At 50.4% G+C, this 24,180-nt stretch overlaps 1 protein-coding gene across 13 annotated transcripts in view; it reads right to left on the reverse strand.

Annotated features, from left to right (window-relative positions):
- MPRIP (myosin phosphatase Rho interacting protein) overlaps nucleotides 1-24,180 on the reverse strand; it is a 175,583-nt gene that overhangs the window by 103,615 nt on the left and 47,788 nt on the right. Inside the window, exon 1 of one of the 13 annotated variants that reach the window (XM_063799701.1) lies at nucleotides 19,737-19,828. The exons of the other annotated variants lie outside the window; for them this stretch is intronic. The gene's annotated coding sequence lies outside the window, so the exon portion shown is untranslated. Of the gene's footprint in view, nucleotides 1-19,736; nucleotides 19,829-24,180 lie in introns of those variants that run through there. 13 annotated transcript variants of the gene reach the window in all.

Here is a 24,180-nt window from a genome sequence, read left to right on the forward strand (position 1 = left end):
AAGCAACAAAAGAAAAAAAAAAGATAAACTAGACATCATCAAAATTAAAAACCTTTGTACATCTAAGGACCAAGAGAGTGAAAAGGCAACCTAGGGAAGGGAAGGGAATACTTGCAAATCATATATCTGACAAAGTATTAGTATCTAGAATAAACAGCTCCTAAAACTCAACAACAAAAAACAATTAAAAATAGACAAAGGATGTGAATATACATTTCTCCAAAGAAGATATACAAACGGCCAAGACACACATAAAAAGGTGCCTGACATCATTAGTCATTAGAAAATGAAAGTCACCTAGCACTTCAGAGGGCCAAAGCAGGAGGATTGCTTGGGGCCAGAAGTTTTGAGACCAACCTGGGCAAGATAGTGAGACCTCATCTCTAAAAATAAAAATTAAAAAATAAATAGCCAGATGTGGTAGTGTACTCTTATAGTCCCAGTTACTTGGGAGCAGGGAGGATCCCTTGAGCCCAGGAGTTCGAGGTTGCAGTGAGCTGTGATGGCACCACTGCACTCCAGTCTGGGCAACAGAGTGAGACCCTGTCTCTTAAGTAAAAAAAAAAAAAAAAAAAAAGAAGAAGAAAAGAAAAGAAAATGCAAATCAAATCAGCCGCAATGAGATGCTAGTTCACATTCACTAGGGTAGAGGCAAGTTAAAAAACAGAAAACTGTCAGTGTTGGTGAGGTCATGGAGTAACTGGAACCGTGGTGCAGCCACTCTGGAAAGCAGTATGGAGCTTCTTCAAAAAATTAAACTGGACTTTATAGATTTGCTGTTTCATCCAGCAATTCCACTTGTAGGTATATACCCAGAGGAACTGAACACAGGGACTCGAACAGATATTTGTACACCCACGTACCATGGCAGCATTATTCACAATAGCCAACAGGTGGAAGCAGCTCCAGTGTCCACCAATAGATAGATGAATAAACAAAATGTAGTATGTACATACACTGCCATATAATTCAGCCATAAAAAGGAATGAAATTCTGGTATGTGCTATACTATGGATGAATCTTGAAAACACTATGCTAAGTGCAATAAGCCAGTCACAAAAGGATAGATACTGTATGATTCCACTTATGTGAGGCACCCAAAGTACTCAAATTCATAGAGAGTAGAATGCTGGTTGCCAGGGTGAGAACAGGTACTGGCAAATTTCTTTTCAAAAATTCTGTACCTGACCTATACCCCAGCTACCTTTCTCTGGCATTTCTGTCCCTGTCTTCATAGAAAACAGACCCTTTAGAGCTATACCACTAGTGATGGACTCAGCCGGGGAGGGCAGGCAGGGATACCAATCAGTGGAAGAAGAGACTGCAGGACAGGGCCAGGAGCCGTCTGCAAGGGCAGCCTCAAGTTGCCACCCCCCAGGGCATGAAACAGTTCCAGCCCCAACCCTGGGGAGTCCCCAAGTGGACAGCTCCCAAAGCTCATGGGAGCTAGTGAGACCCCAAGTTCCATCCCAGCTGTCTGAGCTCGGAGGACCGCTGGGAAACAGCCCAGGGCTGAGGATGCCTCACTGGCCTCCTGTGGCCAGGGAGAAAGGACAGAGTGAGTTGGCTGTGTCACCAGCAGAAATGCCTAGCCTCTCCCAAGGCCCGCGTGCTACTCAGTGGGGATGGAACGCAGTACAGGCAGCCTGAGGGCCGCCTCATCCTCCCTCCTTCCCCCGCAATGCCACCGGCTGCGCTGAAACGCCTTTGTCCAGTGGCACCAACCCACAGCCCAGTTGCAGCCCTGTCCTCAGGAGGCTGTCCTCCTCCCGCAGAGCTGGGCTCCCCTTAAAGGGGCAGAGGGGAGGAGGCTGGGAGTAAGTGGAACTCAGTTTATGGGAGCGATGAACCATGCAGATGACGGTCCTGAGTGAGCCCTGCAGGAGCAGACGGCAGGAGCCAGGACTGTTCCACGTACAGAGGACAGGGGCAGCTGGGGAGGGGCTGGGGCTGCGGGGCAGGGCCACCATCCCCCAAATCCTTTAACTCCATGGCATCTACTGGACATCAGGCTTGGGGTCACAGTGATGAGGAAGACATGGTGCCTGCCACAGACTTCATGATCCGGGGGGAAGAGAGGGCATACATAGCCGCTGTGAGATGGGCACTTGTGGGATGCAGGGGCAAGAAGGCCGGGTTTGGAGGATTCAGATGTCTTAAAGGCGGCCCCAGGCACAAGGCTCGAGACTTGTCCCGGGAGATCCCGAGAGAGAGAGCTAGGCCCAAGGAGTGGGAGGGCAGAGACAGAGCTCAGCTGGAGATAAGAAAGTGCCGTTACCCAGGCCTTTCACACAGGCATGTTCTGTCCCGCAAGTGTGAGGTGCATCACTGCCATCGCATACACAGGGACACCAGTTGGAAAAGCGCAGCAGCATGCCCAAGGTAGACCGCGCTGCCCACAGCACCCGCACACCTCGTAAATATTAATATTTACCCAACACCTGCTCTGTGCGGTGCCGACGACTGTCATGCGACAATGAACAGAACTGATGAAACCTGGCCTGGACGGTTGCCCTTCCAAGCAGTCGGGCAAGCTAAACAAATGCCAGGGAGGGTAGCACGTGGGGAAGGGCCTCGGTGAGAAGCCAGCAGATATGGTGGGAAAGGCCTCCTGGGAACAGAGAGTGAGTGGGCAGTGCTGGGGAAGGCAGCCCGCTTGAGGGAGACTGGGCACAGGTCTGACCAGACATCACACTCAGGAAGGTAGGAGACTGCCTGCTGTTGGTACCGCCCGTAACAGCTGAGTCAGTCCGCAGTTCCCACTTGGTCCTGCTGCCTCGGTTTAACAGGCAGAAGAGTCTGAACAAGTCCTACAACAACAGAACATGCGGTCCCAAGAGGGACGCTGGCTTCACTCTCCACAGCTGTTCCCCAGCATGGTCTCTCAGGGGCCACCTGTTGCCAGGTCTCCCTCCTCAGCAGGAGCAGAAAACAGAGACCCCCCTGGACACATAGGCCAGCAGGCAGGTGCCCAGGCTGCAGGGGAGATGTGAGAAAGTCCCTGGTGAGGCTCCCTGCTGAGCCCCCACTTCCTAGCTTTCCTCTCATGACCTGGGGCCCTGGTCCTGCCTCAGGACACCTGCTGGGGCCTTCATGGCCAGGGTGCTGGTCTTCCCTGTCCTTCAAGGGCAAGGCCACTGGCACCTGCTTTCCAGGTCCTTCTTAGCAGCCTGGCCTACAGTGGCTTCCTCTCTCTTCGAGTCTCTATGGTACCTTTTTTTTTTTTTTTTTTGGTACTACTCCTTGTGAAACAGGGCTCTCCCACGACACCGTGCCTAGAGGTTTTTTTTTTAAACTTTTAAAATAACCTTTTAATTTCAGAATAGATTCACATTTACAGAAAAGAAGACAAGAGTGTGTGAAGAGTTCTCCTACACCTCTCACCCAGTTTACCCTGTTATTAATACATCAGTGCAGTGCATTTGCTACAATGAATAAACCAATACTGACCTGTTATTAACTAAAGCTCACACCTCATTCAGCACAACTTGATTCAGGTGGCCTCAGCTTGCATCTATTGTTCTCCTCCTGCTCCAAGATCCCACTCAGGACCCCACATCACATTAAGTGTCCTGTCCCCTGAGGCTCCTTTTGGCTGCAACAGTTTCTCAGACCTTCTGTGTTTTGGGTGACCTTGATGGTTTTGAGGAGTGCTGATCAGGTGTGTTGTAGACTGCACCTCAATTTGGGTTTGTCTGACGTTGTTCTCATGACTAGACTGTGGTTATGTGTTTAAGGGAGGACAACCATAGAGGTGATACCCCTTCTCTTCCCATCCTTCCAAGGCTTCACGACTGATCACTGTTGATGATGACCTTAAGTGCCTGGCTGGGGTCGTGCCTGTCAGTTTCTCTGCTGCAGAGCTGCTCCCCACCCCTGTGCTCTCTGGAAGGAAGTCACCACTCAACACGGAGTGGGGAGCTATGGCCATCTCCTTAAGTAAGGAGTAGCTGCATAAATAACCTGGAATTCTGCACAGGACATTTTGTTTCTTCTCTCCCATTTATTTATTTCTTTACTAAATGATTTCCTTATGCCAATACGGACTTGTGGATTTTACATCTTGGATTATAATTTGTCTTAGTCTGTTTTGTGCCGCTATAAGGGAATACCTGAAGCTGGGTCATCTATAAAGAAAAAGAGGGTTATTTGGCTCACAATTCTGGATGGCTGGAAAGTTCAAGATTGGGGATCTCATCTGGCGAGGGCCTTGTGCTGCTCTACTCAGGGTGGAAGGCAAATGGGCGCTGGTGTGTGCAGAGATCACATGGTCAGAGAGGAGGGCGGGAGTGAGAAGGAAGCTGCCAGGCACTTTTTAACAACCAGGTCTCCAGGAAACTAACAGAGCAAGAACCCACTCGCTGCCCCCACCTAGGGCAGGGCACTGATCTACTCATGAGGGATCTGCCCTCATGACCCAAACGCCTCCCAACTAGGCCCCACCTCCAACACTGGGGAACACATTTCAACGTGAGGTTTGGAGGGGACAAACATCCACACTACACCATAATCCAACATTACAGTATTTATTTTGTTGCTCAAAGTGTTCCAGCTTTGGACACTGGGAGCTTTTCAGCCAGCTCCCATGTCCCCCTGACACACCCCCATCCGCATGTGCACCTGTGCAGCCTCAAAGCACTTCCTGGCACTGCAAGGTGCTTCATGTACCTTTAGGGTATATTTCCTGCCCCAGCCCTAGAATTGATCATTTCCTCCAGAAGCCCTGGTTTACTTTTATTGGAAAGTGCCATTAAAAATCAAGATCTGGATGGCAGGTGTGCTCATTGTTTCGCGGGTCTCACAGCTTCTAGGCCCTCTCCGCTAATGGAACAAGGAAATAGAGGTGTATATAACCTGGGCATACCACATATCTATAAACACTTCTCTCTGTATCCTTATGTATCTTTATCAAAGTCTCTACCAACTAAACACACTAGTACCTCCGTGGATCAGTCTAGCCTCCTTCCCTTGCCTGCCTGTTCCTTGTCACTGTGTGCAACAGCGGCTCCTGCCACCTGCCGTCCATTTACTTAACTGTTGAATCCCAGTACACAGGCATGGTGGTCTCAAAAGTGTCAGTACTCGTGTGAGAGAACTGCTTCCCCTTGCACACAGAGCCTATGTATGGCTCCTCTGGCCTCTTGGCTTGCAGACTCCACTCTACTGCAAAAGTGCACACTCCCTTTTACACCACTGTCTGGAAGTCCCTCTGGTGAATTCTCAGAGAAGAACCTGCAACGGTGCCCCATATACCCACGAGCTCAGCAGTGGGCAGAACGGATATTGATTGAATATTTTATACCTTCGGCATGAGTTTTTGAGACCTTTCCAAGGCATGTTTGGATAAGAAGGGAGGGGAACAAAGTGGCGAGGGTAAGGAGAGGACACAGAAGGAAAGGGAGAGAAGGGGGCTAAGGGCCCTTCAGCCTGTTTGAGCACTTTCAGAAATCTGCGCACCACAGCCGGCGGGAGAAGTTGCACTGGAGAAGAGGCAGTGCTAGCATACAGGTGGGCGGAGTGCTGCCACTGGTGGCTTCAGATGGAGCTTCCTGTGTCCCAGCTTGCCTGGTCTCCAAGTCTGCCTGAGCCTGAGAGGGAGAGGGCGCTGCCATGCCACATGGTGTAACTGCCTTTTCTGCCCAAAGGCCTGCCAGGTAGATCTAGAGAAAACAAGCTGCTGTTTGCTGCAGTGAGACTGAAAGCAATGCAGCTGTGAGGCCCATAACATTCACCCGGCCCCACCCCCAGCACCCTCCCGGTCACCCCTGAGGGATCTACAGCAGGGAGAAGCAGCTTCAGGGGGCCCAGACCTCTCTAGAGGCTAGAGACAAAGGCCAGCTGGCTTAAAATGGAAGGTTTTAGAGCTTAAAGCAATGGTTCCAAACTTTTGCTGAATAATGTAATCACCTGGGAAGATTTCAAAATAGAGGTTCTATGCCCAGAGAGAGACTCAGATTTAAATTCTCAGATGTAGGGCTGAGGCATAGGAATTCTTAAAAGCTTCTCTAGTGATTCTAATGTTCAGCCAAGGCTGGGAAGCACTGCCTCAAAGGGAGACCTTGATCTATATTTGATGCCAGAGGCTTGGCTCCGATGGCTGTCTGTCCCAGGCTGGCCACCCAGCTGTATTAAGTCACTTACAGCTTTTTGCTGGGCCAAAGAGGGCCTGATGAAAGCAAAGAAAGACAGAAGAGTGTGGAGACAAAATGCAGCTGTAAAGAGCCTGCTGGCAGTGGGGGTGAATGGACATGCTGGAGCTGCGATTATGATTCATAAAGTGCTTGGGGACAGTACCCTGAAAGGCCATGCCAGCCACAAGAAAACGAAACCCTCAGGCAGCCTGAGGGACAAGGCAGGAGGGAGGGCCATCCTTCTCCAGCAGGCCTGGGAAAAAGGGAGAGGTGGTGGCTGTGTCAGGCAACTGCTCTATCTACAGGGAAATGGCCCTTGCAGGTATGTGAGGCGGGACATGTGGCCAGGGCTCCGGGCAGGCCCCTGAGTAGCGAGCAACCTCTGCAGCCCTGGCCCTAAGCGGGCATACCATGGGTTCTCACACATGCACCTTCCTGCCAACCACTTACAGACGCAGAGGGCAGCAGGCAGGCACAGAGGAACCCATGCAAGCTGGAAGCCCAAAGGACTTCAAATCACCTGCTAGGGAGAAACTTAAGATTCCAAACCAGCTAGAGAGATGGGAACTCAAGAACGAGCTCAACGCACAACAGGAATCTCTGGGTTTCCCCCGCCATCAGGGTCTCAGACACGAAGGGGACAAAGGAGGGTAGGGATTGCTCTCTAGCAGGGGATGTGCAGGACCAGCCTGGGCCTGTGTGCCAAATCCACCTGAATACAGGCCAGGCCACAGCCCTCCCTGTTGCCCCCCAGGACACTGAACTCCAGAGGAAGCTGCTGCGTGAGATGATGCAGGTGTCTCCCTGCACCAACAGTGTCAGGCTCACAAGGCACCTCCCAGCCCCAAGCCTTCTAAGGACAGGTCTTGTGCCCAAATGCCAGATGCCGGAGCAACCTGAATAGCACCCAGCCTCTGTCTGGCTCCTGCTCCCCACATCTACCCAAACCTGGCAGCAGCCTTGAAGTCCCCGCCCTGCCCAGGCTCTGAGGCTCCTTCCTGAAGACTCTTGTCTTCAGTGACTCTTTGTCACTGGGAGGAATTGGGCCTCCTGCCAGTAAGTCCAGAACCCTGAAAGAAGCTCTCTGGTGTTCTCAGAACTGATTCACAGAGAAAACCCACAAACACCAATCCACCCCCTCACTCTAAAGGGAGGGGCAGGGGGCTAGAGCCCATTAAATCCCGACACCCTCCAGGCTACGTTTCCAAAGGACAGGAGCAGAAGCTAAGAATCGACCAAATGTGTTGTAGATAAAACTTTCCTTGAGAAAGGGGTATGACATTAAGTTCCTCTTTGGCTTATTTTCTGCTTCCAAAGACTTCCCCACCCAATAAAATAATTATTAAGAACTGAGATCTTCTGCCAGCATTCCAGGAAGGCCAGCATCTGGGAAAGAAGTCGTTATCTTGGATGCTCTCATCTGCCTCTCTCCCACTGGGAATTCCCAATCTGCTTCTCAGAAATCCAACTTGTTATGGGAGCTCTGCAACAACAGTGATGTTTGAAGACCTATCCTTCTAACCTGCCACTCCCACCTTGTCCTTCCAAGGTTGGGAAAATGTAGTTGGTCAGTTATGATGGCATAGTGGTGATTTCCTTCCATGTGTGGCGTCTTTTTTCCTTGCCTGACCCACCCATCCTCTGAGACTGACCTGCCTCCCAGACTAAACAGCTCTGCATCCCGGATCTCTCCAGCAGGCCTGGCCAGCCTTCACCAGTCAAAGCCACTGAGGGACTCAGGAAGATCCTGTTCTGGAAGGAGGAGAGGAAACACTATGTGGATTCTGTCTGGTGGGCACTGTCCAGGTCTCAAAGCACCAAGCTCTGTGGAGGGCAGGCTCCAGAGCGCTCTTGCCGCCCTCTCTCAGAAGTGGTGGAGGCTCAACTCTTTCAAGATCACAGGTTCTGCCCACGCCAGGCATGGTGTGTTCCTGCTGCTGCCTGCCCAGGATCAAGTCCTCTGGGCAGAGGGGCTTCTACAAGTCGACCACAAAGAGTGAAGCAGCAGAAACACCAAGACACAGACTCCCTGGAAAAGACCAAGAGTGTAGGAATCCAGTTGCCTTTCACCCATTCAGTCACTCAGTGGAAAACGGGGTACTGAGCACCTCTGCTGTGTTGGACGCCAGCAGGGCTGAGAGAGACATGGTGGTGAGGCCACCCCGTGCCTCACTGCAACACTGCAGACACTTCGCCCTGGACAAGCTCCCACACCCACCTGGAGATGCCGTGCTCTGAGATCCCTCAAAGCCACTGAGGGACTCAGGAAGATCCTGATCATGGTACTGGCCACACAGGTGTGCTTAGTCTGTGAAACTTCATCAAGCTGAACCTGGGATGCACATGTTTTTTTGTCTTACGGCTTGCCACAATAAAAGGTTTCTTTAACATGCCTCCCTTTGAGTGGCAGATGTCCTATATGGGGTAGGAAAAACTATTTTAAAGATCAAAACCTTAACCTAATCCTAACCCTAAATAAAGATCAAAACTATTATAAAGATCAAATCCTTGAAAGGAAGGCCCTGCCTAGGCCACCAGGCTGGTAATGGCTGAGCTGGAATTAGGGCCCAAATCAGACCCCCTTCCCATAGTCCTGGAGTCACACTGTTTCCAGGGAACAGCCCTCACTGAAAAATATCTCATTACAGGACTTCGGATAATCAGAGACAGCGTCTCTCACACCACCACCAGTGAGTGACTGCCTGCCCTCCTCTGCCTCAATGGCCTGACTCAATGGCCAAGGGACCCATCCATCTCTGAGGTGAGAGCTTTCCTGTCTTGACTGGTCTCCAAGACAAGGTGAACAGGGACCTCACCCCTACCCCCTTCTTAGGGGGCGAGAACAGTACTGCCCCAGTCAAGAGGAGCACGGGGGAATGGAGGGGTCCCCACCCAGTTTCAAGACCGACTCCACCTCCCTAGGAGTATGGATGTAGAAAGATATGTGACCCCACAATAGCAATGGGCAACCCTGGACTCTTAGGAGACTGTTGGCCAGAGAGCAGCAATAGGGGCTGCCTGGGGGTGCTGGCTGAGGCCTGCAGTGAAAAAGCCCAAGAGCATCCCTGTTGGGCTCTCGACCTGCCCCACCACGAGGGTGGGTGAGACATGCTGTGGGACAGCAGGCAGTGCTCCCTGCCCTGGGAGAAAGCGATGCCCATCCCAGGTTCCATCGAATGGAATTAGTGCCTACTTGAGGATGAACAACAAAAGTCTATTTGTAGGCTTCTGTGTGCGGTTTATATAACCCTAAAGTGGACTGTGACAGGGAAGACAGGAGAAAGCAGCAAACACGCCCAGTGGATACCTGGGACCACTCTACCAAAGCACCTGGAAGCAGCAAGGCCCCTCTCAACTCCACCACATGCCAACCACCCTCCCTAAACCAAGAAGAATCCCAACAGAGAAACCTGAACAAGTGCCCACACTGGGCCCCAGAGTGGGCTCAGGGAAATAATGAAGAGGGGTCTTAAGGACAAAGCTGGTGGCCCATACCACTGAGCCACAGGCCCATGCTTTTATGAAAGATGGAAGGGAGACTGGAAGCGTGGGTGCTCTGAAGGGAGGCAGCGGCTCCCTGCAGCAAGCTAGCTGGCACAGCACTGAGACCTCGTGGGTGGCTGAGGGGGAGGCAAGGAGCAGACGCAGCGGAAAGAAAACAATCGGGGCTCTGTCTCTCTGTAACACAGGACAGGTACTCTGCTAGCAGCCAGGGGAAGGTGACAGGGACAAAAGGAAGGACGGAGAAACAGTTCTGCCTTCACGGCTCCCCACCAGGCTTGAACACAGCCGTGGACTGGTCGGGAGGAAGGAAGGATGAAAGACACGGCCACCCAGCTGGCAGGAACAATCCTTGCCCACCCTTCATGCCACATCTCCTCAGGACACAGAAGCAATTCTCTACCAGGAAGGGGACAATGAATTCTGTTAGTTCACCAAAAACTCGCTCACGGCCAAAGGTTCTATGCAGCAGCACCCCACGGTCATGCAGCCTGGTACACTGCTGTATGCACATCCAAAAAACAGTCGCTCACGTCCACACATCAGGAGCGCTGCCACCATGTTAGATGGTGCAGGCACATGGTCACATAGCAGTGGGACGACTCAGACTCTCCAGGCCTCAGTTTTCGTCATCTGTATAATGGAGGTAAGCATGAGGCCTAGTCCCTAAAGGCTGTCACAAGAATTAACTGAGAGTGTTTATGAGCACTTAGTGTCTGTGTCACATGAATATCTGACACAAATCAGACAGACATTATTCATTACCATCTTAGTTTTACTCCTGAGGAAATGGGCTCACACGCCATTCCCAGAGCCACCAGGGACACACAGAGTTCCTTTCCTTTGGGAAAAAGCTAAATGATGACTGTTCCCGAGAAAACACCCGGTCTCCCATCCTAGGAGATGTCTCATTGCTAAAAAGGAACAAAGAGGCTTTACTCGAAGGTTTGGTTCTTCGGCTTAAAATAAAGTGAGGGCATCAAAAGTGAGAGAAATCATGTGCGAAGGGCCATCATCTGAGGCAGGATGTAGGACAGCATTTTTAAAACCAATCTGTTTTCCTGCAGAGAGTAATGCTTCCATCTTTTTCAATACTCTTTTCAGCCCCCACCCCTGATGTCCTGATATAGCAGATAAAAGGGGGAGATCTTATTAGGAAGGAACCAACATCAATGCTGACAACCCACTGGAAATTACTTAAGAGACAGAGCAGGGGCCTGGGAAGGGGCAGTTTTTTTTAACAGCAAAAGCCTCTGTCTCCTGCAAAAACAAATCTGCTTTGGTCAGGGCATGAACTTCAGCTCTTTCCACGTAAAAAGAGAAGGCCAAACAGAAGAATCAAAGCACAAGGTGAGCTGGTTAAGCTCCACCAGGACCTCCAATTAGGCAGCTTACTAAAAATAGCAGCCGCTGCTCCCAAAGAGCCACTGCAAGATACCCTCACGGCTGCCGGCCCTGGGGTCTGAGCTGCTTTCCCAGCAGTGCTGATGGGGACACATGGCTGGGGACAGGGCCAGCTCCTGGTGACAAGCCTGACCTCCTTAGCTCCACACGTCACCAATGCTTTTTTCCATACTTTCACCAGAGCGCATCTGACATAACCTCCTCATCTTACAAAGACCCCATGACCAGAGAGTGGAAGTGACTTTATCTGTGGCTGCCTGAACTGCCTGGGCCTTCTGACTTAGTCCAGTACTCGCTCCACCACACCACTCTGCCTCAAGGGAGACAAGGCCTTGGCATGGAGGAAACAGGCTAGCTGTACCTGGAGGCTGGCACACATGAGTCTTCCAACCCCCAGCACTCTCACACTTGTGTCAAAGTACATGAGGCCTGCATGCAGCATCAACTCTTGGAGCCCATGCCAGACAGAAGTGGTTACAAACAGGATAAACAGAGGTCCACCCCCAGAAGGGTGCAGGTTTGGCTGGGTAAGGGCAGGAAGAAGAATTACATGGAGCTGCCTGTCCACAGTGTCGACCTCAACGTTGCCCAGCAGGGCCCTAACCTTTCAGATGTTTCCTTCAGAGTCCTCTGTGGACAGGTGTCCACTAGCTGGGCTGGAACTGCAGAAGACAGGGAGGGTGGGTGTGCTGCCAGCAGATGCCACCTGGGCCACAGAGTGAGGGGTACCTGTGTCAGCCCAGGCCTGGCCTCTCTTGGGGGTGTGCATACCAAGCGCATGGGACATGAGACATGGCCATCTCACTACCTCCTTAATGACCCTGAGGAGGGGGCTGTCACCACTGCACAGGTGAGAAAGTGGCTTAGCCAAGGCTGCTCCACTAGTCATGGGTGGACCTGCTCGCACACTCCACACGTGCCCTGACGATCACCTGCCCCATCACTATGACCTGGCAGAGAAGAAAGCCTGACAGCTCCGCACTGCACCAGCCCTCTGGAGGCCCAGGTGTCTCAGCACTGAAGGGGCAGCAGAGGGATTGGCTTTCTTGGCATCTCCCACAATGCCTGGCACAACATAGAGCACAAGGCAGGTGCTCATGTAGGCCAAAAGAGAGGCAAGGGCCTTGTACACTTGGGGAGCTGATGGTATAGCCCCCTTCCTGGCCCAAGGCCTGGCCTTGACTATGGGCAACGCAGACAGGAGTGGCCCATAAAGACAGGAAGGGAGGCTGGGTGCGGTGGCTCATGCCTGTAATTCCAGTGTTTTGGGAGGCCGAGGCAGGAGGATTGCTTGAGTCCAGGAGTTTGGGACCAGCCTGGGCAACATACGGAGATCCTGTCTCTATTTTTAAAAAATAAAAAAATTTTTTTAAAAAATGAAGATAGGAAAGGAAAGCCTAGAAGCCAGAGGACTACACCCACCTGGACGTTTCCTCTTCCTCAGCCCCCAGCTCCCTGCGGGTGACATTTGAGCCAAGGGTAAGCCAGCCCTCCTTTAGGCCAAGCCTGACCTCCTGGACATCAGGATGTAGAGCCAAGGCAGGCAGGCTTTCTGGGCATGGCTTGAAGGCAGCCCATGGCCTGGAAAGGGCACTTGAACTGCAGCTGCCTGAGCAGTCTGCAAACCTGCCACAGGAGCCACAGCAGTACCTACCCTACGGGCCTTTTCCGTTCTATTTCTAGAACTCTACCCTCAGGAAACAATTCCCCAGGCAGGAAAATATATACACAACTGAAGTCCTCACTGCTGTCTACACTACTGTTTAATGTTGCTGAAGGTTTTTCTTTGAAGTAACTATATATATATATATTTTTTGTTGTTGTTGTTTTAAAAAAATTTTTTTTTGAGATGGAGTTTCACTCTTGTTGCCCAGGCTGGAGTGCAGTGGTGCAATCTCAGCTCACTGCAACCTCTGCCTCCCGAGTTCAAGCGATTCTCCTGCCTCAGCCTCAGCCTGAGTGGCTGGGATTACAGGCGCCTGCCACCATGTCTGGCTAATTTTTGTATTTTTTAGTAGAGATGGGGTTTCATTCTGTTGGCCAGGCTGGTCTCGAACTCCTGACCTCAGGTGATCCACCTGCCTTGGCATCCCAAAGTGCTGGGATTATAGGTGTGGGCCACCACGCCCGGCCTTTTCTTTCTTAATATCCGGATATAACATTACTGAAATGTTAAACTCTGCTTCTTAACCAGTTGGCAGGTGTCACTGGGCCTGAGACCAGGAAGATACTTTATTGAGGGTGAAGCAAGGCTCTCCCTTGCTCAGAGGGCCACACAAGCATAGCAGGACATGGCAGAAGGTTCCCCTGCCTTCTCCCCAACTCTTAAGATAAATTCTCTGAGTGAAGCAGAAGGGTGGCAGAGAAGACAGGATATAGCGCTCCACTGAGTTCTGGTTTAAATCCATAGTCATCCTAAAAAACTGTTCTTATTCTCCCCATTCTACAGATGAGGAAATTTAGGTTTAGTGAGATTGCAAAACTGTTCAAGGTTAGCTAATGCAGTGGTCCCCAAACTTTTTGGTACCAAGGACCACTTTTGTGGAAGGCAGTTTTTCCAGGGCCACAGGGAATGGATGGATGGTTTCAGGATTATTTAAGCGCATTACATTTACTGTCACTTTATTTCTATTATTATTACATACTCACCATAATGTAGAATCAATCAGTGGGAGCCCTGAGCTTGTTTTCCTGCAACTAGATGGTGCCATCTGAGGGTGATGGGAGACAGTAACAGATCATCAGGCATTAGATTCTCATAAGGAGCACACGACCTAGACCCCTTGCATGTGCAGTTCAGAACTGGCTTCACGCTCCTATGAAAATCTAATGCTGAAAGAGGTGGAGCTCAGGCTGTAATGCTAGCTCGCCTGCCACTCACCTCCTGCTGTGCAGCCCAGTTCCTAATAAGCCATGGACCTGCCTGGGCACTGGGGACCCCTGAGCCAACAGATGGCAGAACTGAAATACACACACACACCAATTTATGTATCTTCTGACAAAGTGCTTGAAGACAGACTAATCCAATTTCGTTTGTTTTGACTGGTTCGACAAGGGGGAAAAAGCCCAGCTTGAAATGAGCTGTGAGTCTGGCCTCTGCACCCTGGACTCACTGGGTCAGCCGTGCCATGTTCTCCAAGCCAGATTGAACTTGGTGATTCAGGAAGGGCATTGAGGCGCTCTGGAAACCTTGGATCTCAAGTCAGAATCTCTTTGGAATGGGGAAGGTAGGCTTCCAAATTAACGTGTTTCCAAGTCAATTCTAAATCTGTACCCTTCTATTCAACCCTCCGTCCAGGACAGCTATAGTGCAGGGTGGACCCTGGTCAGAGCCACCAAAGGACCTCCAAAAGGTGGGCCTCCCCACCCAGCGCCATCCCAGGAGGAGACCACCACACAAGGATAAGTGTCCCCTTGCCTGCCACGAGTGACATCAGGTGGAGATGTCCCACCTGATTCTTCCTGGAAAACATCTTTTCATCTTTGTGCTTACCTGTTTTCACAAAATTTATAATTTTTACAAAATTTGTACAAGACATATGTTAGTTTTATAATTGGGAAAAACACTTGGGACAGCAGACCATTTTCATGGCATCTACTTACTCTCTTGCATATGACCACTCCTCTTGACTTGAGATCAAATCCAATCTTTATATATTTTTTATTGTCTACTTTTAAAAAAGAGATGGGGTCTCCCTGTCTGTCTCCCAGGCTAGACTGCAGTGGTGCAATCAAGGCTCACTGCAGCCTCCAACTCCCAGGCTCAAGCGATCCTCTGGCCTCAGCCTCCCAAGTAGCTAGGACTATAGGTATGCACCACCACATCCAGCTAATTTTCAAAATTTTTGTAGAGACAGCGGTCTTGCTATGTTGCCCAGGCTGGTCTTGAACTCCTGGCCTCAACTGACTCTCCCACTTTGGCCTCCTGAGTCACTGTGCCTGGCTCTTGTCTACATTTTAGCTACAGGTTTGCTTCACTTTAAGGACTCTTAGTAGGAAAATTCAAAGTTGCAAGAAAAGTGAACCAAAGGAGGACTTTTCACATTTCCTCATGGGTTTTCACAAAAAGCTGTGACCGCCTATTAAGTGAATTTAGATGCAACTCAGTTACCCTATAGGGAGGTGCTGGACCCTACAAGGCTGCAGGACTGGTTGGCCCAGCAAGAGCCTGGAAAGAAGGGGACTGCAGAGGAAGGGGAGTGTGTCCAGGGAGGAGGGAGGGAGAAGCAAATGGCTTTCAGCTGGCTCTTCTCGGCTGCTATTTGCAATGTATGTGCCTTTGACATGGCTATTTTTGGGTTTCTGAGTAGGGGAAAATGAAAGAAAAGAAGCCTTTTGCACATCCACCCTTTGCCCTAGCCCACCCTCCTCCCTCCAAAGCCCCTCTAGGGGATGGTGGAAGCAGATCCTTGCGTATTCTTCATCCCCCACCCCACTACCCCCTGCTTTTGGAATATCTGTAGGCCTCACCCACGTGCTTGTCTCTTTATACAGAGCTGGGAAAATGTGGAGATAAATAAAGCCTCTATTAGGCAGGCATCCAATGCTTGGGGGTGGGGCAGGGAGGGGTCTGAGGCTCTGTCCCAATCTAGGAATGCCTGAGAAAGCTCCAGGGGCCTCAGGCAGCCTGGAGGTTGGAGGCTTCCCACAGACTCCTTTTGCCTGTGCTGACCAGGCGTGGCTGGGGCTTGGGAGCCCTGGGAGCCAGCTTCTTTCCCACCGGGGACCCACAGCAGGGCCTGGCTTCTCTTGGCCATCCCATATGCAGAGGGGAGAAAGGGGTTCTTGCTCTTTTCCCCTTCCTTCTTTCTCCTGGATTCCCTCCTCCGAGTGCGGGCCTGCACCGATGCCACGCCAGCCCTCCGGACCCGACAAAGGCAGCCCTACCCTTTCAACTCTGGAAACTCAGCCTTTCGTATTTATTCCGTTCTAATCCTGTCAAGAGAGGGAGATCTCATTTCCTCCCCTAGCCGAGGGTCAGGGGAGAGAAGTGGGCTCTGTGGGGACAGGCCTGGGTGGGAAGAGGCTTGCAGATATTTTTAGAGACATGGGAATTAGGCAGGCAGGGGCCTTCTGGAGCTGGAAACAATTCCAGTCCCAATTCCAAAAGGCCAAATGGGTGGTGGAGAGTGAGGGGCCTTGGAGGTGGAGTGGGCAGGCGCAGGTTCTGGGGAAAGAGGTTGAGGCTGAGCACTGAGCTCCCTGGAGCTGCTTTACCCTTTCTTCCTGCTGCCAGCGGTTTCCTCGCTTATCAAAAGGTGCGTGAATGCCACTACTTGGCATTGGAACCCTGGTGCCTGGCCCCAGCAGGACACCCCCAGCAGCCCACTCTTGGCAGAAGCAGCGCAGGGAGGCAACATGGCAGGTGGATGAAGGCCCATCACCCCCAGCTTCCTTTGCTGCTGGCTCTGGTTTGATAGCAGAAGAATGACACGGGATCTAAAATAAGATTTTTTCAATTATCTGCAGGCTTCCAATGGGTCAGGCTACCTCGGTTCTCAAAGACCACAAACTTAGTCTTAAACATCTGTGTGGTGCCTCACTCAAAAAGCTTCTCTCAATAGCCTCTGGAAAAGTCAGACAAATCTGGGGGTAGGATGTGGAGAAAGGAAAATTGAAAGGAAAGTGAGAGACCCTGGGTGCCTCCTGCTGCTGTTGGGAGTGAGCCAGTTCTGGACAGAGGTAACTATCAGCTGTCTCAAACATGCTTGCACCTCTGCACTGGCAACATTACTTCCAGGAATGTTCTCTGAAGCATCATATTAAAAAAGTAAAAATTTGAAAACAACTTGGATGTCCAAAAGTACAGAATAAAGGAATCAAATACAGCCACCCAATGGAATGGGGTGTAGCTATTAAAGACCATGCATAGAAGGATAGGAAAGGAACTGTGAGATAGAATTTGTTTTGTTTTTTTAAGAGACAGGGTCTCCCTCTGTCACTCAGGCTGGAGTGCAGTAGTGCAATCCTAGCTCACCGCACCCTGGAACCCCCGGCTTCAAGCGATCCGCCCACCTTGGCCTACCACAGTGTTGGGATTACAGGCATGAACCACCATGCCTGGCCAGAATATTCTTATCAAAAATAACTGGTTTATTTAAAAATTATTGTTTTTAGGTCTTACATAAGCACATAAATACACATCATAAGAGAATAGATACATAACCACAATATGAACCGATTTTTACCTCCGTGTGGGGTTTAATAGGCAATTTTGCTGCATGATTTTGTTTCCCCAAATTTTCACCATGAACTGATTTTACTTCTGACGTTAGGTGGGGGAATCACTGCTTCTTCAGCCCCTCTGCTTTGGCTGATCCTGCCTTTTGCATGTGACACTCCCTTCCTGCTCCACACCCCAGAATGTTCCTAGATTGTTCTTCCCCAGGGAGTTGCAAGGCTGCCAGCCTGGCTGCGATAGCCGGGCAGGCACGTGTGCCTGTCTCAGTGCTTATGCTCCCTGCGATGGCTGGCCCCTTGGTCTTCCCAGCAGCCGACAAGATTCTAGAAGACAAGGATGCTTTTTCATATTTATTTTCCACCTTTGAGCCCCTCTGAGGCACACAGCAAGGCAGCAATGGGTGAATGAATCCAAGCTCCCTTGTGGTTTCCCCAGGCCCCAAGGAGAGTCACTGGGAAGACATCTGGAGTGAGGAAAAGGAAAATATATTAGTGCTCTGAGGCCCTGGGTAAGGACAGGGCTGAGCCCCAGATCTGCCTGATGGTATTGCTCAAGGCAGCCAGAGTATCAGCTGTGGAACCTGCCCAGTCAACAACAAGGGTCTTATTGTTAGTCCCAGGTAGGTGATTGGGCCCCATCAGTAAATGGCCTTATTCACCAGAGGGAAATGAGATAAACTGTCTCCTCTCCCTCCAACCTTTCTGGAACAACAGTCATCATTAACCCTTGGGTTTCCAACCAGAAGAATCTGGAATTTCAACTATTTATGAAAGTATCTTTTCCTCATAAAATTTTCTCCAAGGTACTGGAGCAAATTATAGATGGTACATTTAATGCAGGATGCCAACACACACAGGTCCCCTGGCAGGCATGTGCATTGACTCTGAGACACACACACACACACACACACACACACACACACACACACACACCCTGCATACACACACACACACACACACACACACACACACACACACACACACACACACACACACACACACCCTGCCAAGCACAAAGAGCTACACAGGCCCAGACCAACAATATGACCCACACAGGGGACAGTGTGGGAAAGGACAGGGAACAGTGGCATGGAAACAGGTGGGTACAAGGCAGGCACGATATGCCCATGATGGACACCAACACGTGTCGACAGGCTGCGGGCCAGTTCCTGACACACAGAGGGGCCTCCAGTTAAACACAGGTGACTTAACACACCAGAATGTTCAATTGCCTGCTAAAACCCTAATTAATATGACCATAAAGTGTGTATGTGGGGGAGGTATAAACTCTCAAGGATGAAAAGCTGGAGAGGAGACAAGAGCAGATACAAGATATCAAGTAAACTTTGAGTGGGAAGTGGCTGGATACATGGAAAGTGGCCTGGTGGCATGGACGAAGCTTCCTGAGGACAGCTAGGAGGAGGCAGGCTGGCACTGCTGCAGACACCAGAAAGCTCAGGGCCTGGGGGCAGAGGGGACTCCAACAGCAGGGGCAGGGCTGAGAGCAGGAGAACTGATCAGCACCTGTACAAGGGCAGGCAGATCCCAGGGCTTGGCTCTGGCCAGAGAATCCTATATACTGACCAGCACGGAGGGTTGCCCTAGGAGGGCCCCTAGAGTCAGGGGCAGCAGGCACAGCTGAGGGGGCAGGGGAAGTAGGGGTGAAGGACTAACAGCAGGAAAAGTCCAAGAAAGTCTGCATCCTAAAAGTTGAGTCCCTCATCCCAAGCCCTTCTGCTGCCCACAGGTCTCCCTAGATTGGAGAGGAGAGAATTCCTATCAGGGGAAACCAACAAGCCCAAGAGAAAGACCTCCTAAAACTGTCACTCTCCATGTAATGGAGACGAGAGGGCTCGTACATGCGGACATTCTAGGGTCTCTCCCAAAACAAACTGGTGCCCTGCCTGCCTGTCCCTCTAAGGCAAGGCCTGCCAGTCGATATTCCTACACGCACCCCATATACACACACAGCCTCCTTCTGAAGGGTCGCCACTCATTCGAGAAAGCCCAAGACCATAACAAACAGAAAGGGAACTAGGAGAATGAAAGTCAGACCAGAGACAGAATACAACTTCAAAATAACTGAAATGATTAGAGAAAGTACTGTACCCATGAAACACAAACAGGATGCTACAAAAGAGGACACATGGAAAACAAAAAACAAGCTCTAAGAAATTAAGAATTCAATAGGTGGAATCAGACCCCAACAGAAGGGTTAGAAGGCAAGGTTAATGTGATCTCAGGCAAAACGAAGCCACAGAAAAAGACAATAAACTTAGAGAATCGAGTCAGAAGGAGTAATAGCCAAATAACAGGAGTTTCAGAAGTAAAGACCAGGAAAAATTTTTAAAAAAAATTACCAGGACGGGCACAGTGGCTCACTCCTGTAATCACAGCACTTTGGGAGGCCAAGGTGGGCAGACTGCTTGAGTCCAGGAGTTTGAGGCTGGCCTGGGAAACATGGCGATACCCCCATCTCTACCAAAAATACCAAAATTAGCCAGGCATGGTGGCACATACCTGTAGTCCCAGCTACCTGGGAGGCTGAAGCAGGAGAATCATTTGAACCTGGGAGGCGGACGTTGCAGTGAGCCAACATTCTGCTACTGTACCTGGGTGACAGAGCGAGACTCCATTAAAAAAAAAAAAAAAAAAAAAGACAGTGAAGAGAGGAGAGAGATGAGTTAAAAAAGAAAGAAATTACCAGAGGAAGAAAATATAAGACACACTCTGGACTAGAAGGTCAGAACTTCCCACACTGAAATATACACAAGCCTCTAGCTTAATAAAACAAAACAAATCCACACCAAGGCATATCTTCATGAAATTTTAGAACTCAAGGGATAAAGAGAAGCTCCTGAAAGTTTTCGGAAGGAAAATTCAGTTTATTTGCAAAGGATCAGGAATCAGACCCTTGCACATGAACTTCTCAATAGCAATGATAAAGTTAAAAAATGAACACCACCTTCAAAATTCCAAGGAAAATTAGGTCCCATCTAACATTCTACAGCCAGTCCAGCTCCTGGTCAAGAGTGTGCACAGGACAGGCATCCTGAGACAGGCAAGGCCACAAAACCTTTCCTCCCTGTGCGTTTCTCAAGAGGTTTCACCAAGTGAAGTAAACCAAAAACCAAAACACAAACCAAAAAAAACCCCACAAAAACAAAAACGAACAAACAAAAAAACAGGTGGGGGAGAAGGGGGAAGAGAGAGAGAGAGAGAGAGGCTTCCCAGGATGATGGGGAAGGTCAAGCCCAGATGGAGAGCTATGCAGCAGGTCCGGAGGACAGCCAGAGTCAGTCTGGAACGTGAGGACGGCCAGCTCTGTGAGTAACATTACCAGGAAAAACAAGGGTAGTTGGGTAGGAGCAAGGAGCCAGGCCGATGAAAGAGCTAAATCCTATCTGTGGTGTATAAAACCAATAGATAATATCTTCTAAAACTCAAGAAGTAGCAGTAAAAACCAGTTATTTACAAACACAGAGGCAGGCACCGGAGTATTCTGGCTAGAAGAGCTGAAATGGCTTCCTCTGGGAACAGGACTCAGGAGTAAGAAGAAATGGAGCAGAAAACTCATTTAGTATAAGCTTTGTGGTTACATATCTGACTTTTTGAACTACTGTACGTACACTATTTTGAAAAAAAAATCAAAGCCCCTCATTGCCTTTAAAATTCCCATCTGGCCCATTTTCAACCTTCACATATATCAGGGAGCACAGTAAGATCCAAGGGTAACTATTGCATGATAGGGAGACAAATGGGTAAATCTTATGTAATCCCCCTGCCCCGGAAAAAATAACAACAACAAACTACTGCCCCACTATTACACCAATGAGAATACAGAATAAGTTTTAAGGGTCTGAGAGACTGCTCCCAAGGTCCTCAGGTCAAGCATTTTACAATTCTCTTTAGGTGTGTTTATACATAAAATTCTTCATTGGAAATAAAGATTGTTTCCCTAACTCCTAGGTCAAACTCCTCAGATAGGGCATCCAATGCAGGAGAGTTCATGCAGGGACTATGCGAAGATCCTTTCCAAGCCTCCAAAGTTGTTACAATTCAAACACTTGACTTTGGGGGAAATAGGATGTTTCAACCAAATGACTGATGTGTTCTAAAATTAGGCAAATGCTTTTTTCCCAGCCAGGAAAAGGCTAACAATATATGAAGGAAACCAGCATGGCCGTTGCCACCCGTTTATCCAAAATTCAAATGTGTTACTCTAAGGCTAGACTTCTATACAACAGCCCTCTTACCCCTCCCCACCCTTCAAATTACTGCACAGTCCACCTCACAGCACCCAGGACTTCTCAAATGGCTGGTAAGTGACAGAACAAACAGTAAATGCACACTTGCACGTCTATTCCTTTCCATCGACAACTGACCCCTGGTGTGGCCGGGGCGCTCTCCTCACCCAGTGGGGGCCACGACAAAAGGGCGAGGCTGTGGTCCTAGAACACAAGTTGGATGTCCTTTGACATTACCTACACCTGTGTTTCCCTGCAGAGTCTCTGTAGGAGACAGAGAGAGAGAGAGATAGAAAACAAGGGTGAAATGACCCCAGGAGGAGAACTTTACTCCCCTTTCCTGCTCTGGAAAGGACAGGGCTTGCATTTACTTCAGCAACAGACACACAGTGAAGGAGCTCAGCGCAGGGTCTGATCCCATGGGCTGCAGGAGACAGAAAACGTGAATAGAAGCAAGCGAGGAGAAAGAAAAGGATGAGGGAAGCCTTCGGGAATTCCCACCAACTGGGCTCTGGCCTCTCCGTCCCCCACTCCCACTCTACTAAGAAGGGAGGGGCTAAAGATTAGAAGTGTCCACCTACCTAACCTGACCCTCGAGGACGCAGCTGTCACAATGACATATTCTGCACATCACAGTGCCTAGCACAAGTCAAGCAGATGACCAAACAGTGTGCACCTGACATATATTCACAGCCACTCCCCTTCCCTAAAATTCTAGTGCTGGACATTTAACACGACTATAACACGCCTCAGACCATGAGAAAGAGGAAGCTGAAGTCTGGCCACATGGATGATGTGAATGAGGCTGACACCTGTGGCTCTAGCCATCTGCCCCACTTTGTAGGGCTTACACCACCCATCTTTGGAGTGGGGAGAGGATGCCATGGGGAATATGGTGGAAGAAGCGACAAGATGGTACAGGCAGTCAAACAAAGCAAGCCAGGCAGGGCCCAGGGAGTTAAGGGGTTGTTCCCACAGAGGGCCCTGGCCTGACGCTGGGCTCCAGCACCCTCCTCTAGTGTGGGTCGCCATAGCATCACCCGAAAAGAGCACAAGTCCATTTGCAACAATATTCAACTGGACCTCTCTCCCAGATGTCGATGTTTATATAGAATGCTGCCAGGTCCACTGGAGCGGGGCTGTTTTCCTAATCTTTTCTCGTGGAGCACAAATAGTATTCTCTTCTCCATCTCGGAATGGAGGCCCCAAGAAACAAGAAACCCAAGGCGTTCTTGCAACACACATCCCACCTCTCCCACTGCAAGTCCATGTCTCTCATCACAGCCTCTCACCCTCCCCATTCTTTGCACCCTCGGTTTTTCCTGAGGGAGAGCCGCACCAACCCTGCCTCTTTAAGCAGGGCCAGGAGGACCGCAAGGGATGTGATGTAGTGAAAAGGGCACTGGAAAAGGGTCGGCTGTCCAGCCATGGTTCTGGGACAACCAGCCGCATGACCCTGGCCAACACATTCCATTCAGCCCCCAGTCACCCAGCACCTAATACGCACGAGAGCATCTGCTGGGCTGAGCCTTGAGGAGTGTCTCTCTTGGTCGCTCACTGCTCGCTGACAACTGCCCTGTTCACACCAATCCAGGCAGGGAGGGATGCTGCACGGAGCAAGCGGCATCTGTCTCTGAAGCCTACTGGGAGTGATAGTGGGGACCCTGCCTGCCCCCTGGGTCTCAGTTTCCTCATCTGTCAAAGGTGAGGGCTGGAATAGATGATGTCCCCAAAGACCCTCCTTCCCAGACCACCCCACACCTACCGTTCTCATGGCCCCTTCAGATACAGCTAGAACGGCCTCTGGGTCCGCTGCTGAGACCAGAATATATGGTCGTCCTCGGTGGGTCTCTTGCTGAAAACCCACTGGAAGTCAGGGTCAGGCAAGCATGCCCTCCATATCCAGGTGCAAGTCAAACCCCACCCCCTCCCCAACCGCCCCCGAGATCTTCAAACCTCAGCTGTCTTGGGGGATGAAGCCAAGAGGACTCCTGGCCCTGTGCTCCCCTGTGGCCGGCACGCTCCACAGGTATTGGCCACCTGACAGCGTTAGGGCCCATCACTTGGCAGAGGTGTAAATACCTGCTCCAGTTTATCCTGGCATAGCCGAGATCTTCAAACATTAACCAGGTAAGGCTCCAAAACCTTCAGGCTAGGGCGTGTCTGGGCCCCAGCTCACAGAATGGGAATGGAGCCAGAGCAGCTCCACCCACCAGGTCTCCAACCTGTGGCTCAACGCAAAACCCCCAGATCGCCCAGAAAAACCCTGATTTTGGGCAAGTTACTGCTCTCCTCATGCGACCATTTTCAGGATTAAATGCAAACACAGTGAGGACGCTAGCACTGTGGTTTGTGTGTGATTTCTTTTTACCTCTACACTGATCACAGAGGCTTGCTGGTTCCAAAAACTGTACTCAGTGTCCAGAGGAAGTGAGCCTTGGACTTTTGCCCCATGACAGCCACTGCACCCTGCGGACAGACGGCCAACACCACTGATGAACCCCAACACCACTGCTTCTCAGCTGGGCCCTGGGCATCACAAAGCATTCCCCAGCCACCAGGTGCAACCCTGGTGGGCTCAGAGGAAGACAATGACTCACTGCTTATTAGACTTTGTGGAGCAGCCCGTCTACCACCCTTCCATTGAGGGAGAGGAACAGACAGAAGCCCAAAAGCAAGCATTAGCTTCATGAGGACAGGGGACGGGTTGGGGCCGT

Source organism: Pan troglodytes, chromosome 19 (genome assembly GCF_028858775.2).
Source record: "Pan troglodytes isolate AG18354 chromosome 19, NHGRI_mPanTro3-v2.0_pri, whole genome shotgun sequence".
Lineage (NCBI taxonomy): Eukaryota > Metazoa > Chordata > Mammalia > Primates > Hominidae > Pan > Pan troglodytes.